Source organism: Oryctolagus cuniculus, chromosome 3, assembly GCF_964237555.1.
Source record: "Oryctolagus cuniculus chromosome 3, mOryCun1.1, whole genome shotgun sequence".
In the NCBI taxonomy this organism is placed as follows: Eukaryota; Metazoa; Chordata; class Mammalia; order Lagomorpha; family Leporidae; genus Oryctolagus; species Oryctolagus cuniculus.
In genome coordinates, this window is record NC_091434.1 from 57,012,824 (window position 1) to 57,037,368 (window position 24,545).

At 37.5% G+C, this 24,545-nt stretch overlaps 1 long non-coding RNA gene across 1 annotated transcript in view; it reads right to left on the reverse strand.

The window, feature by feature from the left end:
- LOC138848965 (uncharacterized) overlaps nt 1-23,400 on the reverse strand; it is a 76,682-nt gene extending 53,282 nt beyond the window's left edge. The window contains exon 1 of the long non-coding RNA XR_011387211.1: nt 21,004-23,400. This is a non-coding gene — a long non-coding RNA (uncharacterized lncRNA). The remainder of the gene's footprint in view (nt 1-21,003) is intronic.
- Between the last annotated feature and the right edge of the window lie 1,145 nt (nt 23,401-24,545).

Genomic DNA, 24,545 nt, shown 5'->3' on the forward strand with positions numbered 1-24,545 from the left:
TCCTCAGTACTTTCATAAATAATCTTTGTTGGTAAAGATAAATTGATGGTGTTTTATCTCCAGTTTTCATGAAGGAACTAAGACAAGGGACTGCTTCAATTCAGTGAGGTGCTAGGAAAGAAGGCCAGAACATGAACGTGAGACTTTCTGTTCCAGAAGTCTGCTTCCCCCACCGCAGTACCCTGCTACCCTAATGAGGTCTTATAAACTCCATACATTCTGCAGTATGTTCTAATTCTCTGGATGGATTGCTTTCACCAGGAGTTTGAAATTAGTCCATAAAATCTTTACTTAAAAAATATGGTGATGGGTGGGTGGCAGCATTGTGGTATAGTGGGTAAAGCCCTCACCTATGATGCCAGTATACCATCTCGGAACTGGTTCATACCCTGGCTGTTCCACTTCTGATCCAGCTCCTTGCTAATGGCCTGAGAAAAGCAGCGAAACATGGCTCAAGTGGTTGGGTGCCTGCCATCCATGGGGAAAAACCAAATGGAGCTGGCATTGGCCTGGCACAACTCCAGCCATTGTAGCCATCTGGTGAGTGTACCAGTGGATAGAAGATCTCTTTCTCTCTCTGTGTCTCTCCCTCTCTCTCTGTAACTCTGACTTTCAAATAAACTTTTCTTTAAAGATTTATTTATTTATTTTATCAGAGCTACACAGAGAGAGGAGAGGCTGTGCCACAGCGTCAGCTCCTCAAATAAACTTTTTAAAAATATATGAATAAACAACTTCTAAATATAAAAAATGAGAATGAATATAGGCTAAGTAGTAATCCAGTAATTTTCATACATTTACATATTCATACATCAAATAAGCATAATGTGATTTAATATAAGTGAAATTATGAAAAATGAAAAACTAAAACGTTATCTAGAATACTAGCAGACTCAGAGGTTATTTTTTTCTTTAAGTATCTGAGTCCTCAAAACAGAACTTATATTCTAGGAGAATCTAGCTAGTTAAATTTTAATATCAATAAATTTCATAAAACATATAAAAATAATTATACATTGAAGCTTATTTTATTTAGTTGATACATATACATAGTATACACTTATATGCCTGCATGTTTGAATGTATCTACAAGGAAAACAAATTTTTTGAATATCAGAAAGATATATACATGTATAAAGATTTTTAAAATTTTGCATGCAAAATTACAATTATCAACAGTGAATTTCAAATAGCTAATTCAATAATAATAATAAGCTAAATTGTGAGTGTCATATTCATATCAAACTTTTTGGAAGGAGTTTAAATAGAGTGCCAACAGATTGGCATAACATTCTCTGCCTTTTTTAATGACTGACCTTTATTAGTATTCTTATTGTTTTAATTAATAGATATTTACTGACTACAGCTATGATCAGCTACAGGCCAAAGTCCATTACACTGAAGGAATTAAAATATAATTTATTGAGATTTAAAAATAAGTAGACAAGGAATCTGACAGGACTATATTTCATCTGAAAAATAAATTAAACAAAGAGAAACTCCATGTCATCCTTCTCATGCTTCCCATTGCAACTGAGTTCCTAAAATAAAGAAAAGAGCTGTGTCCTTCCTTCAGTAATAGCATTTATAAAGCAAAGTGTTTAATCCTGCTAATAACATAGACCCACAGTAAATTTCTGAGACTTTTATGTTTGGATGAATATATGCATAATTAATTAGAAGTGATCAGAAAAATAGCCCGACCTAGCACGCCATTAGCATCATTATCTAAACAGAGAGAAGACAGAATAACTTAAATAGTGACATTATTTTCAAATCATTTCAACCAAATAATTCTAAATCCAAAAGCTTTGGTCTTGTAGAATTTGCTGAAAAACTGAATAGTAATCAGCTCAAGATACATTATGTTGCAAAACGACAGCACCAGTGTACAACAGAATCTTTACTTTTCATTAATTTATTCCTTTCTGGAAGTGCAGACACTCCATATGCATAATAGTTCCCAAAAAGACTATTCTCACATTTTAAGATTTCCCATAAGTTAATATTTTATTTTAAAACACACACACAGTGATTCTCAAAGCCATTTTTGAAAACTGACATAACCTACATGCTAAATCAAAAATAGTAATCTGTTGAAAAACATCAGTTCAATTGTGTAGTTTTCAGCAAAAATTCAAAAACATATGCTATGTTTATAGTGACTTTTGAACTCAGTTAAGGTGTTATTTCCTCAACAAGACTACATTTGCAGGCAAGATGCCAAAGAAAGCTTTCAGAAGGAAAATTGGAGTATGTGAGATCTCCACCTAAGAGTACCCAAATGAGGGAAATGAACTCCTTTCTATAAATATTAACCTAAGGATAGAAACAAACAAAATACACGTGATCATATATTGCCTTCCATTCTCAGAACTGTACTCTCCAAAAGATAGTGACTAGCCATATGTGCTTTCTAAATTTTTAACTAAAATTAAACAAAATGAAAAATACAGTTTCTTAGTCATACCACCCATGTTTCAAAAGCCCTAACACCACCTGTAACTAGTAGTGATAGTGCTGAACAACATAGAAAAACTTCCACCATTGAAGAAATTTCTATGCTACAATCCTGGAGCTGCACAGGCCACATAATAGATACTCCACAAACCTTAGTCTAATTAATTGATAATCTAATGAATCATTGCTTTATTCTTCTGTAATCTCACTGCAGCAAATAGGACAAAATCACCACAGCTTTGAAGTCCATTACCCCATCTAAATTCCCACTTCCTGCCCCAGATTGATCAACACTGGAAGGTGGCTGGTGAGAGGATAGAGTTACCACATTTTAACATGTCCTATTTAAACCATTTATGGGGCCGGCACTGTGGCATAGCGGGTAAAGCCGCCACTTCCAGTGCCTGCACCCCATATGGGCACCGGTTCTAGTCCCAGCTGCTCCACTTCCTATCCAGCTCTCTGCTATGGCCTGGGTAAGCAATAGAAGATGGCCCAAGTCCCTGGGCCTCTGTACCCATGTGGGAGACCTGGAGGAAGCTCCTGGCTCCTTGCTTCAGATTGGCTCAGCTCCGGTTGTTGCAGCCAATCAGGGAGTGAAACAGCGGATGGAAGACGTCTCTCTCTCTCTCTCTCTCTCTCTCTAGACGTCTCTCTCTCTCTCTCTCTCTCTCTCTCTCTCTCTCTGCTTCTCCTGCTCTCTGTGTGTAACCCTGACTTTCAAATAAATAAATAAATCTTAAAAAAGTTATGCTAAATGCTGTTGCTTACCTAAACTGTTTACTCTGGACATCACAATTTTCACTGTAAGTTAGTTGGCATACTTTAATTCCAAATGTAAATTAAGGGATCCTTTAACCCAGATATTTTCTTGAATCAGAAATGACAGAAACCTCACGATGAAATGAGAATAAGCATCTTTCTACACAATGCATTAACTTTATGATGTATGACACATTAAGCTTAAAATGTATAACACACTGCACATAATATACAGTGAGATTCTGAGACCAGTAGCTAATTCTCTTCCTGATAATATTCTCAAATTCTTAAACAAATAAAGTTAAAGTAACTGTTCCTATTTGGTGTGATCTGGATTTATCCTCTGGAATATGTCATGCTTTTCTGTGTGAGTTAATATAAATGAAGATGTTCATGTACTTGAAACAAAATTACAACCAGTATTCGCAGAACTTTCTCAGATTGTATCAGTAATTGCTCCAAGTCAACTTCAAATATCTAATATTTTTCAACAGATTTCTGTAGATTGTTTCTCCCATATTCCCTGTGAAGTATGAGCCATTTATTGTGTTATGACTAAAGCTCAGACTTCTGGATTCAACACTCCACACAACCTAACTTCTATCTCTTTCATTCTCTACCTTGCTTTTTTAATGACAGAAATGGGTATGTGCCACTGCAGACTGAGGCCCACTCAACAGAAATGTGGAACATAAGAACAGTATTTCCTCTATAGCTCCTTTCCATGGATCGTAACCCACTCAAGCAGCATACCACAGTCAAGGGAAGAGTTTGCAGGGGGAGGTAAGTGTTGAGCTGTGAAAGGAAACTGCAGAGAAAGGGAATTAACTGAAAAACACCAATCAGCAACTGGCTGATATTTGTTTGAATTTGTTTCAAAGCATCTTCAATGAATTTATTCTATGTGATTTCCTGAGCATATGCACAAAAAGTATTTGACAATAGATATAATAAATATGATATCAAAATTCTCATCCCATTCTATTTTTCAGTAGAAACCACTGAAGTTTATTGGCAGTCACAATGCTTACGCTGTATACAGAAAACAACCATACAAATCTATCTGCAACCTGGTCACACAAGAAAGGATTCACTACACTGTCCCAGAGGATAAGGAAAAAAAACTGAACAGGCTTGTTTCTGGGATAGAGGAGAGAAATAAAAACAAAACCCAATTGATGAGCATATAGTAGGCAAGAGCTGAACTACAGATGTGCACAACTTGCAACAACAATTGTGGGAACAATACAAGACAAATAGCTTTCTCCACTGCTTTTCCTCTGTAGTTTAATTTTTTAAAACATTTATTCTGGTTCTCATTTCATCAAAATGTATACTTTAAATGGGTGGGAGAATGTTAAATATTTCATGCTAAGTGGACCTTGTTATTGAGTACCCCTCTACTGCAGTAACTTCCAGTTTACACATTCACAAGTGCAGGTGCACATATAAATATCCACACGCATATTTCCACACACACTGCCCCAAGTGCTGGGGAAGACAAAGGTATTGGCTGCATGCAGCTGGGCCTTTGTTGGCCTCATCCAAATTGCTCAGCATGAGAGCAAACTGGCTCGGTTACTTCTCTGTGGTCTCCACATCCAGAGGCCAGAAACCCTAAAACACATTGTGAAATCCAACTTTTACAAGCAAGGGGCATCTGATTGAAGATGAAGGTAAGCAATGTGGAAAGCAGGGAGGAAGTAACACCAAACACTGTTAGCTGGAGTTATGCATCACTGTAACAGGCAGGGAGGCTGAGGGTGCCATCTACAGTACAAGAGTACTGATGTGCTCTGGCACAGCTCAGAGTTCCTAATAATAAAGGTTGATACAGCAACAGGATGTGATCATTTTGGGGGTGAAGAAAGGGCAATAAGAAAATAATATACACTAGGAATTTTTACTTGTCTCTAAAATGTCATTAAATATATCTCTGTACTTTCACACACCTTTTTCCAGTGAAGTTTCAGGCCACCAGAATTTACATCTTGACTCACACACACAGCCCCTCACAGCAGCATTGGTGCACTAGACTCTGTAAAATTTTTCAGTCAAACCTTTTGTTTTTAAACTTAAGTGAATATAAACCTTGTTCAAAATGCTATGAAAAAATATACATGTTTATATGAGACAGGTTGTGGCAAGACACTGGGGGTTATCCCCAATTGAATGTATTCATACCCATTCCCCAGAGAATTAGCTAAGTGACCCTTGCCATTTGTCCCACACCACTGGAGGTGGGAAACAGGATCAGAAAGGCCTGTCCCTTGTAATTGTTCACCTCTCTGGGCCAAACCAAAGGGACACTGCTCTGTTCAAGTAGAGTCCAAGGAGGTGTCAGCTCATGTCATTGCTGTTCACACTGTAAGTGGAATTCTTCATTGAGTCATTGACTTCTTGACGGAATGCTGACAGGTTCTGGGTGAAACACCTATGTTTTATTAAGATTTCGCTGAATGCCTTCCATAAGGTTTTTGAGGCACAAATGCTTCTCTGGTGGCTGGATATTCACAATACTTTCCCTCAGGTCAGAAAAAATACTTTTCAGTTAGTAGTATCAAGCCAAGCAGAGGATGGGACATGGGCCACTGGGTCATAGAGTCTTCAAAGATGATGGTGTTCAGCACTGTGGACAGCATCTGCTGGATCATCTCTGGACGCTGCTGCGTGATATACAGAAAGCAATCACTCTCTTGGCTCAAGGGGTCATTCTCTTGGTGCTGCATGACAGGCTGCTTGAATTGGTATCTCATGATGTGATCCAGGCAGGGGCAGCTGTCCTTGTATAGCATGGTGTCAAGTACAGTGAGTCCTTCAGAAATGGAAGAGATTATACATGATGACATGAGGTTCCAGGCTGGCAATGAAGTTCATGTGGTCTTGGGCGAGGACTTCCAGTAGTTAGTAGTAAGACCGGCTGAGCGTGGGGTAATCCAGAAGATCACTGTAAGGAATGGAGTGGAGCAGCTTGATGAAGATCTGCAGAGCAATGTCCAGGGCATCATCACCATGTAGATGCAAAACTCCAAAGCTGACTTGGCTGCCATGGAGGACAGCCTTCAGCATGGAGAAGCAAATAGATATGCCCGTGGGCTTCAGGGCATAGAACTTGTCCTTTGGGACTTCCCAGTGTCAAGATGCAAGTGTCATTCATTGTTATCATCTTGATGGTTTTCCCGCAGAGTAAGGTGCCACTGGGAGAAGAGACATCAAACTGCAGTCTCTGGGATCTGTGATGAATGAGTTCCACCACCAGCTTGAACACAGGTGTGGTCTCATGGCATTCTTTATTTAAATATTTCATGTAATGTATTTAGAAAAGGCTAAATAATTTCTCAGCTTTACAAAGATCAAAATAAGAAATATTTGTATCTGACTCCACTCTCTGCTGCAATTCTCACTTCTCCTGCACTGAATATGATTTAACTGCTAGATATTTATAATATTTATATATGTACATATAATATATGTGTGTGTATATATATATGTACACAGACTAGTCAATTACTAGAATCTATCTCACATAGTTGAGCTCTAAAGACATATGGACCAAAAAAAGAGGTCAAAATCCAAAGATAAAAAATTAAAAAGCATCAAGCTAAAAATAACCTTCCAATTATGCGAAGCTTCCTATTGTGAATAGCAAATATCCAAACAGGAATATTTAAATATAAAACTTTGCTGAATTGCTTGATATTATTTTTTTCTGTCAGAAATCAGTAGCTACTATTGACAAGTATATTGCCTACCTGTGGTTATAAGAACAGGTTGATCAATACATTCCTCAATGGTGGGAAGTTCCAGCTTATCTTTTTAGCTAGCCCCAAGTGAAAATCATTAAAACAACCTTATCTCTCCCAGTGATCTTCACTATCTGCCTCAATCAGAGTGCTTCACTTTTACAGTATCATTTGTTTCTCTAGCATCTCAATCTTTCTCTCCATGGATTCTCCATGGAGATTTAATCACACGTGTAGCAAAAGCCTTATGTTCTATTTCTTTATTTTTTAAATGACTACAATTTTGTATCTACGCTGCCTGCCAGTGCCACCGCATATTTATTTGCCTAGCTCATCAAAATCTCAGAGACGTTTCAATCCTTCCTTCTCTATGGATTTTCTCACTTCCTTATCTCCTTCCAAATAACCAAAGCTGATCAGAAACCTGAGCCTCCAGCCCCACAGCAGTCACATACCATTTTATCCTGGACATTTTCTCTTGTTGGAAAATCTAGCTTCTTTAATATTTTCAATGATTCTATCTCAATGCATGTATAATCTAAATGATTGGTGGAGATCACCTCCCCCCTCCAAAAAAAAAGAGCTAAGAAGTCAAAAGGTTGCATTCATGAAAATTCCCCAGTAGATTAGTATTCAGCCTGACCTAATAATTCATGTCATATTTCAAAACACTATTGTCTTCTTTGTTTAAGAACATGTTATATTTTCTATTGAGTTCAAGTGAAGAACACTAGGTTTTCAGAGTAAATTCTGCTTTCATCACAATACTCCCAGAAAAATTCCATCACAACCAACACAAAAAAAAAGTCAGCAAAGCAAAAGTTCTAGTTTCCCAGAATGGAAATAAAATTAGGTTTACTTTTCCAGTGTTTCATATACACAATTCATTGCATCCTGAAGGTTCTATAAAACGACTGAACTTGGGTTAACTGACCCTTGGATCACCGCTACAAAACATTGCCTGGGGGCATTCAGGAAGCTAGGATTACTGTTTTATTTTGCCCCTAGCCTGCCTATAGACTGCCTACAACAAGCCACCATGGATAAGAGGGTCAAATGAACAATGAAAACTGGTACCTATAACAAGTGGTGCTGGGGCCAGCACTGAGGCACAGTAGGTTAATCTTCCACCTGAGGCACTGGTATCCCATATGGGCGCCGGTTCAAATCCTGGCTGCTCCTCTTCCCATCCATCTCTCTGCTGTGGCATGGGATAGCAGCAGAAAGTGGCCCACATCCTTGGGCCCCTTCACCCATGAGGGAGACCCGGAAGAAGCTCCTGGCTCCTGGCTTTGGGGAGTGAACACAGCTTTGGGGAGTGAATCAGTGGACGGAAGACCTTTCTCTCTGTCTCTCCTTCTCACTGTCATGATCCCTCTTTGATTTTCATGAAATCCTTGCATTTCCCCAAGGTTAACTAAGACCCTAGATATTTAGGCTGTGTTTGATAGGGACTTAGGTCTCAAGATAATTGTGATAGTTATCCCCATGTGCATAAGAAGGATGGAATCACTGGATAATGTAAGGACAAACCCAGAGAAATTATTTTTCACCATGCAGTAATTAACTCATCTGAATCTGCAGTGGGTTTGCTTTTAAAAAGTGAAATCATTAGCAATCAGGGAAATGCAAATCAAAACCACAATGAGGTTTCACCTCACCCCGGTTAGAATGGCTCACATGCAGAAATCTACCAACAACAGATGCTGGCGAGGATGTGGGGAAAAAGGGACACTAACCCACTGTTGGTGGGAATGCAAACTGGTCAAGCCACTATGGAAGTCAGTCTGGAGATTCCTCAGAAACCTGAAGATAACCCTACCCTTCGACCCAGCCATCCCACTCCTTGGAATTTACCCAAAGGAATTTAAATTGGCAAACAAAAAAGCGGTCTGTACCCTAATGTTTATTGCAGCTCAATTCACAATAGCTAAGACCTGGAACCAACCTCAATGCCCATCAACGGTAGACTGGATAAAGAAATTATGGGATATGTACTCTTTAGAATACTATACCGCAGTAAGAAACAACGAAATCCAGTCATTTGCAACAAAATGGAGGAATCTGGAACACATCATGCTGAGTAAAATAAGCCAGTCCCAAAGGGACAAATACCATATGTTCTCCCTGATTGGTGACAACTGACTGAACACCAAAAAGGAAACCTGTTGAAGTGAAATGGACACTATGGGAAACGGTGACTTGATCAGCATAGCCCTGACTGTTAATGAACAACTTAATACATTATCCCTCTTAGTAGTTTTTTTTTTGTCTGTTCTACTTAATATGACTGGTTTAATTCTGTAATTAATACACAGTTATTCTTAAGTGTTGAAAATTAACTGAAATGTGATCCCTGTTAAACATAAGAGTGGGAATAAGAGAGGGAAGAGATGTATAATTTGGGACATGCTCAAGCTGACTTGCCCCAAATGGTAGAGTTAGAAACATACCAGGGGATTCCAATTCAATCCCATCAAGGTGGCATGTACCAATGCCATCTCACTAGTCCAAGTGATCAATTTCAGTTCACAATTGATCATAATGAAAGGACTAAGAGTCAAAGGGAGCACATAAACAAGTCTAGTACCTGCTAACACTAACCGATAGAATAAATAAAGGGGAGAGTGATCCAACATGGGAAGTGAGATACTCAGCAGACTCATAGAATGGCAGATGTCCTAAATAGCACTCTGGCCTCAGAATCAGCCCTAAAGGCATTCGGATCTGGCTGAAAAGCCCATGAGAGTATATCAGGCATGGAAAGCCAAGACACTCTGACAAAAGATCTCTGTGAGTGAGATCCCAGTGGAAAGAACAGGTCTTCAAAGAAGGAGGTACCTTTCTCTGAAGGGCGGAGAGAACCTCCACTTTGACTATGACCTTGTCTAAACAAGATAAGAATTGGAGAACTCAAAAGGCTTCCATAGCCTTGGAAACTCATGACTGGAGCATAGGGAGATTACTGATGCCATAGACAGGAGCGTCAATTGGTAAAGTCAACAACAGGAGTCACTGTGCACTTACTCTTCATGTAAGATCTCTGTCCTTAATGTGCTGTGCATTGAGATTTAATGCTATAACGAGTACTCAAACAATATATTTCACTTTGTGTTTCTATGGGGGTGCAAACTGTTGAAATCTTTACTTAATGCATACTAAACTGATCCTCTGTAAAAAAAAAAAAAAAAAGAAAAAAGAAAAAAAAGAAATTATCAACTCCCAACTTGACTCTCACTGGGATTAAACATGACAATAGGTCTGATCTGATTTCATCATCATTTAAAAAAAAATCATCTATTATTTTTCACTTTATGTTTCTATGTGGGAGCAAACTGTTGAAATCCTTACTTAATGCATACTAATCTGATCTTCTGTATATTAAGATAATCGAAAATGAATCTTGATGTGAATGGAAGGGGAGAGGGAGTGGGAAAGGGGAGGGTTGTGGGTGGGAGGGATGGTATGGTGGGGAAGCCATTGCAATCCATAAATCGTACTTTGGAAATTTATATTCATTAAATAAAAGTTAAAAAAAAGTGAAATCAGTGATAACATGAAGAAGTATGGTTAGAATAATTAAAAGATTGTTATTTTACATTGAAGTTCTTCTTTTCATGTAACATACTATAAATTCCCTCAAAGATTAACAAGGAAAGGCAATTTGGTCCTCCAAAAGAGCTTCATTGACCCATTATTTTTCTGTCTTCACAACTAACTAACACTTCCGCAAAAAACTGGAATGCTGAAGCAAGTTCTAAGAGTTTGTGAAAGGAATACTAAAACAATCATTTAGAATTTGTAAATTATATGTAAGGGGGCTTCAAAAAGTTTTTGGATACGTCACATTGAATTTTAATTCCATTTTCCATAAATATTTGGAAGCCCCCTTGTATATTCTTGTTTGGGGCTTCAATAAAAGAAAAATCAATTTGTGAGGTAACTACATGGTTGTCTAAAAACAATCAAATTAAATTGTTTTAGCAAAAGCTGAATGTATACTGGGACTTCTTTAACTCAAGTATTTTTCAGTGACCAAAGTCCAGGTGTTTCAGGATATCTCCAGAAAAAAATTCTGTATGGAACTGGAAGCCAAAATCTCATTAGACACATGTATATATTTTAACTTTTATAATGAATTAGAATTGATCATTTCCATTATACAAATCTATACAATTAGTTTATAAGGGTATGGTTATGCTAAAATATACATTTATATACTTGAATACTAGGAGTACTCAGGTCACAGGTTTGAATTCATTTCACATATTTTTTAATTAATCACACTTTGACTTTTTTCCTGCTAATTTATCCTCCCCAATTTGTCTATTTTTATAAAAATAGATATTTTTATTTTATTTCTTTATTACATATGATATTTACTTTTCTAATAGTAATCTGTTACCACATAACCTGTTGTTACAAAACTTAGTAACTTAAAACAATACACATTTAATATGCCACAACTTCTGTGGGCCAGAAATTCAAGTAGTCTAGGTAGGTGGGTCCCCTGCTTCAGGATCTATTAACAGATTACAATTCCACTGTCAGTCCAAGGTCTCTCAGACATACACTCAAGATATCAGGCCAGGCTACAGTCCAGAACTATATTGAATAGCAGTGGTGAGAGTGGGCATCCCTGTCTGGTACCAGATCTCAGTGGAAATGCTTCCAACTTTTCCCCATTCAATAGGATGTTGGCTGTGGGTTTTCTATAAATTGCTTTGATTATATTGAGGAATGTTCCTTCCATAACCAGTTTGCTTAGAGTTTTCATCATGAAAGGGTGTTGTATTTTATCAAATGCTTTCTCTGCATCTATTGAGATAATCATTTGGTTTTTCTTCTGCAGTCTATTAACGTGGTATATCACATTGATTGTTTTGCGAACATTGAACCATCCTTGCATACCAGGGATAAATCCCACTTGGTCTGGGTGGATGATCTTTCTGATGTGTTGTTGTATTCTATTAGCCAGAATTTTATTGAGGATTTTTGCGTCTATGTTCATCAGGGATATTGGTCCATAATTCTCTTTCAATGCTGCATCTTTCTCCGGCTTAGGGATTAAGGTGATGCTGGCTTCATAGAAAGAATTTGGGAGGATTCCCTCTTTTTTGATTGTTCTGAATAGTTTGAGAAGAATTGGAGTTAGTTATTTAAATGTCTGGTAGAATTCAGCAGTGAATCCATCTGGTCCTGGGATTTTCTTTGTTGGGAGGGTCTTTATTACTGATTCAATTTCTGTCTTCATTATGGGTCTGTTTAGGTTTTCTATGTTTCATGCCTCAATTTAGGTAAGTTGTATGTGTCCAGGAATTTATCCATTTCTTCTATGTCTCCCAGTTTGTTGGCATACAGCTCTTTGTATGAATTACTAATGATTCTTAATATTTCTGTGGTGTCTGTTGTTATATTTCCTTTTTCATCTCTAATTTTATTGATTTGTGTCTTCTCTCTCCTTTTCTTGTTTAGTTGTACCAATGATTTGTCAATTTTGCTTATTTTTTCAAAAAACAGATATTTGTTTTGCTGATCTTTTGTATTTTTATTCAATTTTGTTGATTTCTTCTCTCATTTTAAATATTTCTTTTCTCCTACTAGTTTTGGGTTTGATTTGCCATTTTTTTCAAGATGCTTGAGAGGCATTTATAGTTCATTTATTTGGTGCTTTTCAAATTTCTTTTTAATTTTTTTTAATATTTTTTATTTGAAAGTCAGAGTTACACAGAGAGGAGAGGCAGAGAGAGAGAGAGGTCTTCCATCCAGTGATTCACTCCCAATTGGTCCCAAGGGCCAGAACTGCGCCAGTCCGAAGCCAGGAGCTAGGAGCTTCCTCCAGGTCTCACACACGGGTGCAGGGTTCCATCTTCTACGGCTTTCCCAGGTCATAGCATAGAGCTGGATTGGAAGAGGAGTAGCCAGGACTAGAACTGGTGCCTATATTGTAGAGCCTCGGGTTGGGGGAGATATCTTCCATACTCTGGTAAACTCCACAAATGCCCACAACAGCCAGAGGTCAGCCAGGCCAAAGCTAGGGGCTAAAAATTCATTCTGGTCTACTGTCTCACAGGAGTGTTAATAGGATGCTGAATCGAAAGCAGAGGAGTCAGGACTTTACCCTAGGTGCTCACACAGGATCCCAAGCAAAGTTTTAACACATTATACTGCAATGCACACCCCTCAGCACTATTTATAGTCTCTAATTTCATAAAGAATTTGTTTAGATTTATTTACTTGAAAGGCCAGGAGCCCAAAATTCCATCCTGGTCTACCATATAGGTGGCAGGGGCCCAAGCACTTGGGCTATTCTCTGCTGACTTCCGAGGCACATTTGCAAGATACTGGATCAGAACAGAGTACCCAGGACTTGAACACTCTAGCATGTAGGTGTTTCTAACGGAAGTCTCAGCTGGTGCACTTCAGTGCCAGTTCCTCCACAGAGAATTTAGATACCATTTTTATTAGATACTAAATTTCAACACACAGTGGAGTCTATTTTCTGAGACTTTCATTCTGTTTTGTTAGACTATTCATGCAGTAGTTCTAAACAGGTTTAATTATGGAGACTTCATAGTATATTTTAATACCCCTCTTCATTGCTATTCTTTTATGAGTTTTTCCTAGTTCTTTTTGAGCATTTTTCTACAGCAACTTTGTTATCTACTTGTCTAACTCCATAAAACAAAAAGAAAAGAAAAAAACTGTTGCCATTGTTACTGGGATCATGTGGAATTGCTATGATAACACGAATAGAATTGACATCTCTACAATGTGGAGTTGTCTTATCCAAGAATAAAAACTATGATTTCATTGTTCAAGTACTCAGTTTTTCTCATAAACTTCTTTCAAATTTCTTAGATTTTTTTCTACATTATCCTTTATTCTCTCATTACACATAGATTTTTCTCTTTCATCAAATCTTCCATTCAAAATACACACATTATTGATTTTTTATCTTAGTTTTATAATGTATTATAATGTATCAATATATCCATAACCACATAGGAATAATATTATGCCTACCTATAATCTGAGTAAATAGAAATAAAAAATTCCAAGTCTCCCAAAATGTATAGCTAACCTAAACTCTGAAAACTCTAATGATTTCAAAAGTCATCATTAAACAATTCATTATTGCTAGATTAAACAGTAAAGAAAAGTTAATGAATCAAGTACCTTTTGAATTATCCCAATTAACTCATATACAGGAAGAAAAATGTTGGTATATTATACATGTTAAATTGGTTTTTATAGGGCTGGCACTGAAGCTTTAGGGGATAAGGCTGTTGTCTGTGATGCCAGCATCCCATATGAGTGCTGGTTCATGTCCCGTCTGCTCCACTTCTGATCCAGCTCCATGCTAATGGCCTGGGAAAAGTAGAGGGAGTGTTTGGGCCCCTGCATGAAGCTCCTGGTTTTAGCCTAACCCAGCCCTGGCCATTGCATCCTTCTGGGGAGTAAACTCTCTGTATCTCTTTCTGTAACTGTGAGTTTTAAATAAATAAATAAATAAATAAATAATTGTTTTTACGAAAACTTACCTAACATTTTAAATAAATAATTCAGAGTCTTATTGCTGTTTAATTCTTTTCTTTTTCTTTTATTTGAAAAGCAAAGAGATAGAAAGAGAGACAGATAAACAGAGCTCCCATCTGCTTACTCACTCCATGAATGCTGGCAAGAGCCTGATTGAAGCCAAGAGCCAACAACAGTCCAGGTGTCCTACGTGAGTTCCAGGGACACACACTAGCTGAGCCATCACTACTGCCTTCAGAATCTGCAGTTATAGGAAGCTGCAATTGGGAATCAGAGCCAGGACTCAAACCCATGCACTCCAGTGTGTGGTGCACATGGTTTAACCAAAGTCCAAACCACTAAGAAAAAGCCTGCCTTACACTATTTTAAAAAAAAAATGAAACAGTAAATTTTATCTCATTCAGATAGTGTAATAACATGCTGATTGCTGTCTCAGATATCAATTGAAAGAAATAAAGTTTACTTTGTGGTAACTAACAGAGTACAAATTATGTTATATATATGAACAAAATTGACATTTTGAGAATTGATGATTGTTTACAGCCTTTGTCTCTACTATTGAGGAACAATGTTTTTTTCTTATTATTATTTTTGAGTTCTTTACTTAGCAGACGGTTAAGCATGATTATAAAATAAACTGGAAGAATATAACTATAAAAAGTTAAAAGTCAGAATAAGAGAGGAAGTAGGAGGGAGGGTGGGAGCATGGCGGGGAGTGAGAAGTATCAGTATGTGCCTAAATCTGTATATATGAAATACATGAAAATTGTGTACCTTACATAAATAAAAAAATGAGAACATAAAAAATACAGAATAAACAAATAATGAATAATACTAACAGGCACTAGGGCATTTATCCATTAGAGTAATGAATGCCACCTCATACTCATTTCCTCAGGAAAAAAAAAAATCTAAGCAGTTTCTGTCCACAAACATCAATATTTCTTGTTGATAGATGAAATCAAATCAAGAAAGCAAACAACATTTATTGATGTTTTTCCCTTAAACCACTAAATCTGATTTCTGACAGGCAATGAAATAATAACAAATAATATTAGAATCAAATTCTGTAATCACCAACTGAAACTTTTTGATGTCTAAATGAGGATGAAGACCCACGCATGTGATTTACTTAAATTCTTACACAGTCAAAATGAGATCACCTCAAGCAGTTATTTTTAGCCTAAACACATAAGCCAAAGGACATTAAATACAAATCAATTAAGTTGTCAGAGCATCTCAACTCTGTCCCTATAATGTGACAACTATGCCATGGAAAACTGCAGAGGTTAAAATCACAATACCATTTTAGAAAGAATATAATTTTTAATGTTCCTTTTTTTTGTCTTTTAGAAAAATTTTAGTTGAAGTAAATGTCCTTGAGTTCTTTATGTAAACAGGGTATGAATGTGGTAATGAGAAAGAACCCACTGGATTTACATGATTGGAATTATAGCTATTTTCCTTTTTTTTTTTTTTTTTTTTTTTTGACAGGCAGAGTGGACAGTGAGAGAGAGAGACAGAGAGAAAGGTCTTCCTTTTGCCGTTGGTTCACCCTCCAATGGCCGCCACAGCTGGCATGCTGCGGCCAGTGCACCGCGCTGATCCGATGGCAGGAGCCAGGAGCCAGGTGCTTTTCCTGGTCTCCCATGGGGTGCAGGGCCCAAGTACTTGGGCCATCCTCCACTGCACTCCCTGGCCACAGCAGAAAGCTGGCCTGGAAGAGGGGCAACCGGGACAGAATCTGGCGTCCCGACCGGGCTAGAACCCAGTGTGCCGGCGCCGCAAGGTGGAGGATTAGCCTAGTGAGCCGCGGCGCCAGCGCTATTTTCTTTTTTAAAAATATGTCAAATTGTGAAGATACTTTTCCTTCCTACTTCCACATTCACCTTCTATCTTTATACATTTGACAACCAACACTAAAGCATGCCCTATGAAGCATTGTTAACACAGCATATTTATTCCTTTGCCTCTATAGTAATAACCTACTAGAAGTGAATAATTCTGTCTCATTTTGCTATCCTTGAGACTATTTAGGAAATAACAACAGATAAATTTTTTGATAATTGGTGGAATTTATTCACAACTTAATTAAACTTCAGTGAACTCCATCAAGTTCATTTCCCTATAGGGCTAAATAGCTTAACACAATGCAAAAACAAATTTCTGAGGTTTTCTAGGCCAAAGGGTGTTTAAATATAGTTTTTAGAAGGGTCCAGCACTAGAAAATAGTAGTTATGACAGTTTAAAAGTATTCTATAAACCAGAAAAAAAAACCCTGACCTTTAAAAACCATTAAGAACATATGATGTTTTAAAGATAAAGAGAAACTGACTAATAGCACCAGTTCAAGATACAGCTTTCCATCTGTTCTCTATTTCTCAACGAAACCAACCTATCCCCGTGATGAGAGACCTGTAATTCCAAGAATTTCAACAGCCCATTTTTCCCCATAATCAGAAGCCTGCACAACAGTCAGAAACATATCTGACAAAACAGGTCTCTTGTCATTTATTGCTGTTTACTCTTGAATGCATTTCACAGCTTGAATAAGTCTTTGTTTTACCAACTCTAGCCCATAAAACTCACTTGTCAACCCACATAGAAAATAACTCAAATTGCTTTTGTACAACATGAGATTACAGAGTGCTAGCAACCCTATCATCCAGAGTACCTTAGCAATACCAATTTGTTTCTCACTTTTACATTTTAAAGCATTCAAATCAGATGGGCTGGTAACGATCAACAAAAAGTCCTTGTAGCATTAAGGAAATAAGAATCAAAATCTGGTTCTTTATCATCAAGGTCATGCAGAAAAATACACAAGTAACCAACTACTCAATGAATGAGTACATTTACATTAAAGGTTAATATATTCACTCTTGCAGTTCAAGAGTAAACCATCTGGTTTCAAATGCAGCATTGAAATAAGTCTATAAAAAGGTAAGAATTCTTGAAAATAGCTCAGAAATACACACCCAGTCATTTCAACTACACCACTATTTCTTTCAGGGGGAAAAAATCATTCATAATGTATAATAAAACCTGCCAAGTGAATGCTTGCTCTCTATACATCTATCACTGACACACAGCAAATAAGGTAATGCTATCTCTAGATTTCATTTTACCAAAAGTCTTTGTTGTTTTAATGTCTTGATATAGCAGTAAATTATACCTATCCCTTCCCTAAGAAAAGAATTGAATACCTAGTCTTCTTTATCCTTCTACCAATGAACATAGCTCTCTCTAAGTCTTCTTGCGAGATGAAGCCATATAGAGCTGTAACAAAAGAGATGGGAACCTATGTCTTCACAAATCTGTCCCACCTAAAAAGCTTAACCAATTTTCAACTCATCAGCATTTCCTGGCATCTTCAATTAACTCTATGAATGAGTATATTCCAAGGAGAATAAATCGCTTTTTAAAATTGTGATAATCCACCATATAACCATAACCAAAACACAAAAATAAAAGTTCAAACAAAATCCTCTGGACCCCAAAAGTCCACTGCATCCATTATCTGCTGCAATATAGTAAGCTACTCCAAAATGCAGTGGCCTAAAACAACAGCAATTTATTATTTCAAACAATTCAGTGGATAGAATGGGTGATCACTCTCCCCATGGTGATAACTGGGTTCACTCATGCAGCTGTATTTATTTGGTAGCCAAATGGATCCAAGAAGGCCACCCTCATATTCCTGAGAACTTGGCATTGATTGTTGGCTAGAATCTCTATCCACATGGCAATTTACCATCTGGGGTCTGATCCCAGGATTCTTTTCTCTCACAGATAACTTCCCTACATCATGGCAATTGGGTTCCAAGAAATCAAAATGAATAGCTTCTATTCCTCTTAAAACAAAGCCTAAAACTGGCTCAACATCATAATTTTGTCTGTTGTACACTATTAGGCAATGCAATTCACAGTACCAACCCAGATTTAAAAAGGGTTGCAGCAGGATATGTAGCACCCCTTGATGGTAGAAGTGGAACGCACATCCAAGAAATGGAGGAATTCTTGTAGTCGTTCTGGAAACCATCTAACACATGCTAAACACAATTTGAATGAAACTTTAACAAAAGGTAAAAGTATTTCTTAATAAAAGGATAACAGATTCTTATTTGTTTATGTTTCAGTACCACAAGAACAGACTTTAAATGATAAAAGAAAGAAATATCAAGGAAAGTTTACTTTTATTTAATGTTAAATTTAGAAATAAATGAGGCATAAAACATGCTTCCTTTATTCTAAATGTTTTTCAGAACTACAATTACCAAAAAAAAATTACTAAAAATACAACTTGCTGCAATACCCATGAGAGTTACACTGTTATCCTAGACTTTTCCTAGCTTATCTTGCTTCCATGGCAATCAATTACATTCCACCCCTCAGAAATTAGTTTAAGTGCTATGTGAAGGAGTCACAACACCTTCCCAACATCCACAAATCAGATAAAAGAGTCTACTACATTGGTAACTAGATTAATAATTAATGCTTATCCTGTTTTCTTCCCCCAGAAATTATTTGTCTTATCATAGTGTAGGCATATTTGGAAAGAAAATTATTCTACAATAACAACTCCTAGTTTTGAACACAACTTCAATCTACAGAGTATGAACTTATCATTCTTCTAACCATCTCCTCTTTAATGGCCAGGAAATTGAAAGAGTGGATTGAAACAAAATATAACCCCTTAGGGGGGATAAAAAGAAGTAGACTTAAATGCCCAAGGTGTCTTCACTATATACTAACATCCTGAGTAGCCCTGATACCTTTCTGGTTTGTTTTATTGTTTAAAAAAAGCAATAGTGATCAGATGATGATGACTCATCTCTACAATACTGAACAAGTCCATAATGCCAAGCAGTGAAAGAGCTGTTCAGTCACTTTGTTGCATTACAGGTTCAAACATTTATTCATTACTGAAATATTTATTGGTATCTACCATGTACAAGAAACTTCTAGCATCTTAGGATACATCAATGAACAAAGTAGACAAAGGTGCACACAGACATGAAACTTACAATTCAACACTGGGAAACAGACATAAATATCAACATGATAAATAAGTAAATTATATTATGTGTTAGAAGGTAATGAGTGCAATTTTAAAAAAAGAAAAGAAGGGGAACCTGTAGAGTCAAGTGGATAGACAAGTGAAGAGGGGGGAATTGCTACTGTCGATAGGGTGCTCAGGAAACAGAAGCATCCCTGGGAGCACATAATTTGAAAAAAGAGTCCAAGGAGTTTGGAGAGCTAGAAAAGCTGATACCTTCAAAAGAGTCTTGTAGACAGAGGAAAGTGCTAGAAAATCTCTGTGTGTTGAGAAAAAGCAGGAACCAGTAAAGATTTAGTAACAGAAGCAAGGAAAAGGGTAGCTGAGGATTGAATCAGAGGCCAGATCACATGGAGCCTAAAAGCCACTGAATTATTTTGGCTGCCTCTGAGTAGAAAGAGGAACTATTCTCGGGGTATTGAGCAAAGAGCAGCATGATCTGACCCACTTTTTAGAAAGATCAATCTCTCCTCTATGCTGGGAATAGACCATTGAAGGTGACAAGATATGGGGGACAAGGGCAGAATATGGGGGACAAGCATAAAAGGAGCAAGACAATTTAGAATACCATTACAATCATTCAGACAAGAGTTGATGATTTGCATCAAAGTGATAGAATGGAGGTAGTAAAGAGATGTTGAAATACACACACACATACACACGCACACACCCCAACAGAATTTCATAACCAATTATGTGAGATTTGAGTAAAAAAGAGGAATAAAGGGTGAATCCACCATTTTGATTTACTTCATGGAATGATAAAGGTGTCATCAAATGATATACAGAAAACTCTGAATAGAGCAGGTTAGGAAGGGGAATTTTGGCAGGTCCAGTTTGATATGTCTCCTAGGCCCACAAGTAGCAGAGTACAGTTAGCAGTGGGGACTTCCATCTGTAGTTCAGGCTACAGCTCTGGTCTGTGGTGACAAATCCTAGATCTGCTGACATGTAGTTAGTATACAGAATATGGATGCAGTCACCATTGGAGTGCATGTACTGAGATACTCGGGAACTAGAGGACAGGGACGCAATGGAGCTTCATTAGTGAGACTGAGAAGAACTGGCCCGCATGGTAGAATGAAAAGCTACAGAGTGTGATGTCTAGAAACCACGTGAGGAAGAGGACCAAGAGTGTGAGCAACTGTATCATACATTCTGAGAGATCCAGTAAGGTTAGGACTGAGAATCAGCCATGGAAAAACAACAAAAGCAATTGCATTATTTCACAAGCACCATGCCAAACTGCCCTGTGAGACAATGTTTGATCATGCTCTAATAACCACATAAATTTGGATTTATCTAGTCCCATCTTCTTCCACTTAAGGTTAAGGGCATAACTATTAAGGAAAGTTGTATTCTGTCAGACAGAAGTAAAAATGTTATTTTTTGATTCCCAAAATCAGCATGGCATGACCATAATGCTTTATGCTTAGTTACCTCAATAACAGCTTTTCCTACAGGGCAAGATGCAGGCAAATTGTCAATATCAGAGCCTAGGGGACAGTGCCCATCTGTTTGAAGTCTTTCTTAAGTCTTCCTTATAGACAGAAAATTATCTGAGTAAAGGGGAAAAAGATAATACAAGTTGAAAGCTGACCATATATTGTAAGAACAACACCCAAAAAACTTTTTTAAAAAATCTACTAATAAGTTAATTAAAATACCGTCTTGATTTCTTATCTAATTTCTCCATTTATCATGTAAAATGGTATTACAAGTCAATATGAAGAAACTGCATAAGGAATAACACACTCTCAAAATATAATTTTACCTGTTGCTTTCTATTTATGTGTTACTTATTTAAATTACATAGCACACTGTTAAGAATATTACTATTACATTAATGAAACTAAGAATGGGCTCCTAAAATGCTATCATTATTTTTCCCAGTATAGGAAAAAGAAACAGAAGATATCAAAAAATGATAAACTTTTTAGTATTTTTATCACATTTCCCTTGATGCCATGATTTTCTACAAATCCATCACACTATTATCCTTTCATTCATCTTCCAGCTACAAGAATAAAAAAATGTTTATTACTCTACATGTTAGATATGTTTTTCAGGAAGCTCAGTGTACAAATAGAAGTGTATTTTCCCTATGATTGAGATGACGATTTCAGAGATCTTTCACAGTAAAGCAAGAAATCTTTTAAAATTACCTTTCAAAATGGAAAAGAAAAAACTCAATGAATAATGAGACACACATTGAAGCTTGTATATATCAGAGAACTCTGTAGGTAGGTGCTGTGAGTTCAGACCATGGTTGCTGCTTACAAGAAGCTATGATCTCTGTAAAGTGATAAAAATAAATGAACCTAAAAGGTAACAATAAAGAGCTTGGTAGGATGATTTTCAAGTAAGTGCTACAGAAAATACGTGTTGTGAAGCCTCAGGGCTACAAAAGATGATTCCCGGAGGATGAGATCGCAGCAGCTTCCAAAAGGTCTTCCCAGGGCCTTCTAGAGGGAATAGGAATTGAACCCAGACAGCAGGGGTGGGACACAGCATGGACAAAAGCATGGAGGTGGGGTTGATCTAGGTCAGTAATAGATAAGAACAACTGAAGTTGAAAATTCAAACAGGAAGATGATGCCTGAATAGAGAAGACAACTAATAGCTATATGCCAAGGACTCTCTTCTGACTTGTTCTCTCTTTATCTCTATAACGACTATTTTGAAGCCTTGAATCAACCATGGGCTTTGGAATCAGGCAGAACTGAATCCTAACTGCATGTGTTTCAATGTTTCAATCAACTAACTGGGTCTCAGTTTCCTTACCAGTAAATGTTGATAATTACATATATCAAAAAGTCTTTACATTTTCCACCAACAATAATATCTAGGATTCTCTAGGTGCCATGCTCAGATTGTTTACACTGACTTACTTAACCTTTATACCTACATTGGGGGTTCATATTATCATTCCCTTTGTGTAGATGAGAAAATTAATAAGCATGTCAAATTGCTTGCCCCATATCAAAGGGACAAAAATTGACAAAGCCAAAATGGATGAGAGACTCTGCTGACTCCAAAGTCCTCATCCTTTGCCATACTGATACATTAGAGATAATAAATGTAAAACTTCAGCACATTTAGGTAGAGAGGCTATTAAGATTGGTAGTTTCCATTATTCCATAAGTTGATTCTTATTATTATTTTTTCTTGTTATGTTATAGATGAGAAAACTGAAATCCATAGATTTTACATAGTTTACCACCTGTGACTTGAGGATAACTGGCAGAAAAAACTAAACTGGAATCTGGTTAATAAATGTCTTAAATTTCAAGATGAGAACTTGAACAAATCAATGGAGCACCACTATAGCTGTAATGATAAAATAATGAAGGCATGTTTTTTGTAGAATTAATCTTTTTAAATTTTTATGTTTACTTACTTGAAAGTCAGAGAGAGAAATAGTAAGTTCTTTCAAGTATTGCTTTGCTCCTCAAATGCCTGCAACAGCCAAAGCCAGCAGCCAGGAACTTCATCTTTTTTTTTTATTTATTTGACAAATAGAGTTAGTCAGTGAGAGAAAGAGACAGAGAAAAAGGTCTTCCTTCTGTTGGGTCACTCCCCAAATGGCTGCTACAGACGGAGCTGCGTTGATCTGAAGCCAGGAGCCAGGTGCTTCTTCCTGGTCTCCCATGCGGGTGCAGGTACCCAAGCACATGGGCCATCTTCCACTGCCTTCCCGGGCCACAGCAGAGAGCTGGACTGGAAGAGGAGCAACCGGGACTAGAACCCGGCGCCCATATGGGATGCCATCGCCACAGGCGGAGGATTAACCAAGTGAGCCACAGCACCGGCCCCATCTTTTTTTTTTCTTTTTATTATTTAATAAATGTGAATTTACAAAGTGCAACTTTTGTATTGTTGTGGCTTCCCCCTTCCAACCTCCCTCCCTCCCGCGGCCCTCCCGTCTCCCAATCCCTCTCCCATCCCGCCCTTCATCGAGTTTCATTTTCAATTACCTTCATATACAGAAGATCAACTTAGTATACACTAAGCAAGGATTTCAACAGGCTGCACTCACACAACCACACAAGGTATAGGGTATTGTTTGACTAGTAGTGTTGTTTTTAAGTTTCATAGTAAAACACATTAAGAACAGAGATCCTACATGGGGAGGCTGTACCCAGTGACTCCTGTTGTAGATTTAACAATTGGCACTCTTATTTATGGCGTCAGCAATCACCCGAGGCTCTTGCCATGAGCTGTCTAGGCTATGGAAGCCCCTTGAGTTCACCAACTCTGAACTTGTTTAGTTAAGGCTGTATCACAGTGGAGGTTCCTTCCTCCCTTCAGAGAAAGGTGCCTCCCTCCTTGATGGCCTGAGGAACTCCATCTTAATCTCCTATGTGGGTGGCAGGAACCCAACAACCTGAGCCATTATCAGCCATCATCAACCTGCCTCCCAAAACTGTACATTAGCAAGAAGCTTGTTTGGAAGTGGAGGTGAGACTCAATCCCAGGCATGTCAAAATGGTCAAAAGCAGCTACTTAACCCAATGACAACTTAACCTGTTTCTTAAAATAGTCACTTAATACTTCTCTAACAGGATGAAAATTTTCTGTTTTGGGTTCTTCTGCATCCACAAACACCTTTAACATTGAATTGTATATGTGGGACAGGTTTCTTCACTCTAGGCTAGACTGAGTTCTTTATAGGCAGCCCATAAACAAGTCATAGACAAGTAAAGGTCAGTCTTGGCTTGTGGAATTCCTGGGATGAGAAAGTCATGTACTCCCATGTTGAAGGAGGATGAACTCTGTTAAAATTAACTATGTTATGACCGTTGCAAAAAAAGCCCATTAAGTTGCTTACATGTGTTGTTAACTTCTGTGTTGCCTTGAGCTGCAGCTGGTTATCTATAAAATATCACTGAGATGCTGGAGTAAACAAGGCTTGAGCAGCCTGTTGCCTTGGCTCCATTCTCTGAGCCCTTGTCCCTCTTTTCATTCACACTCCCTCCTTC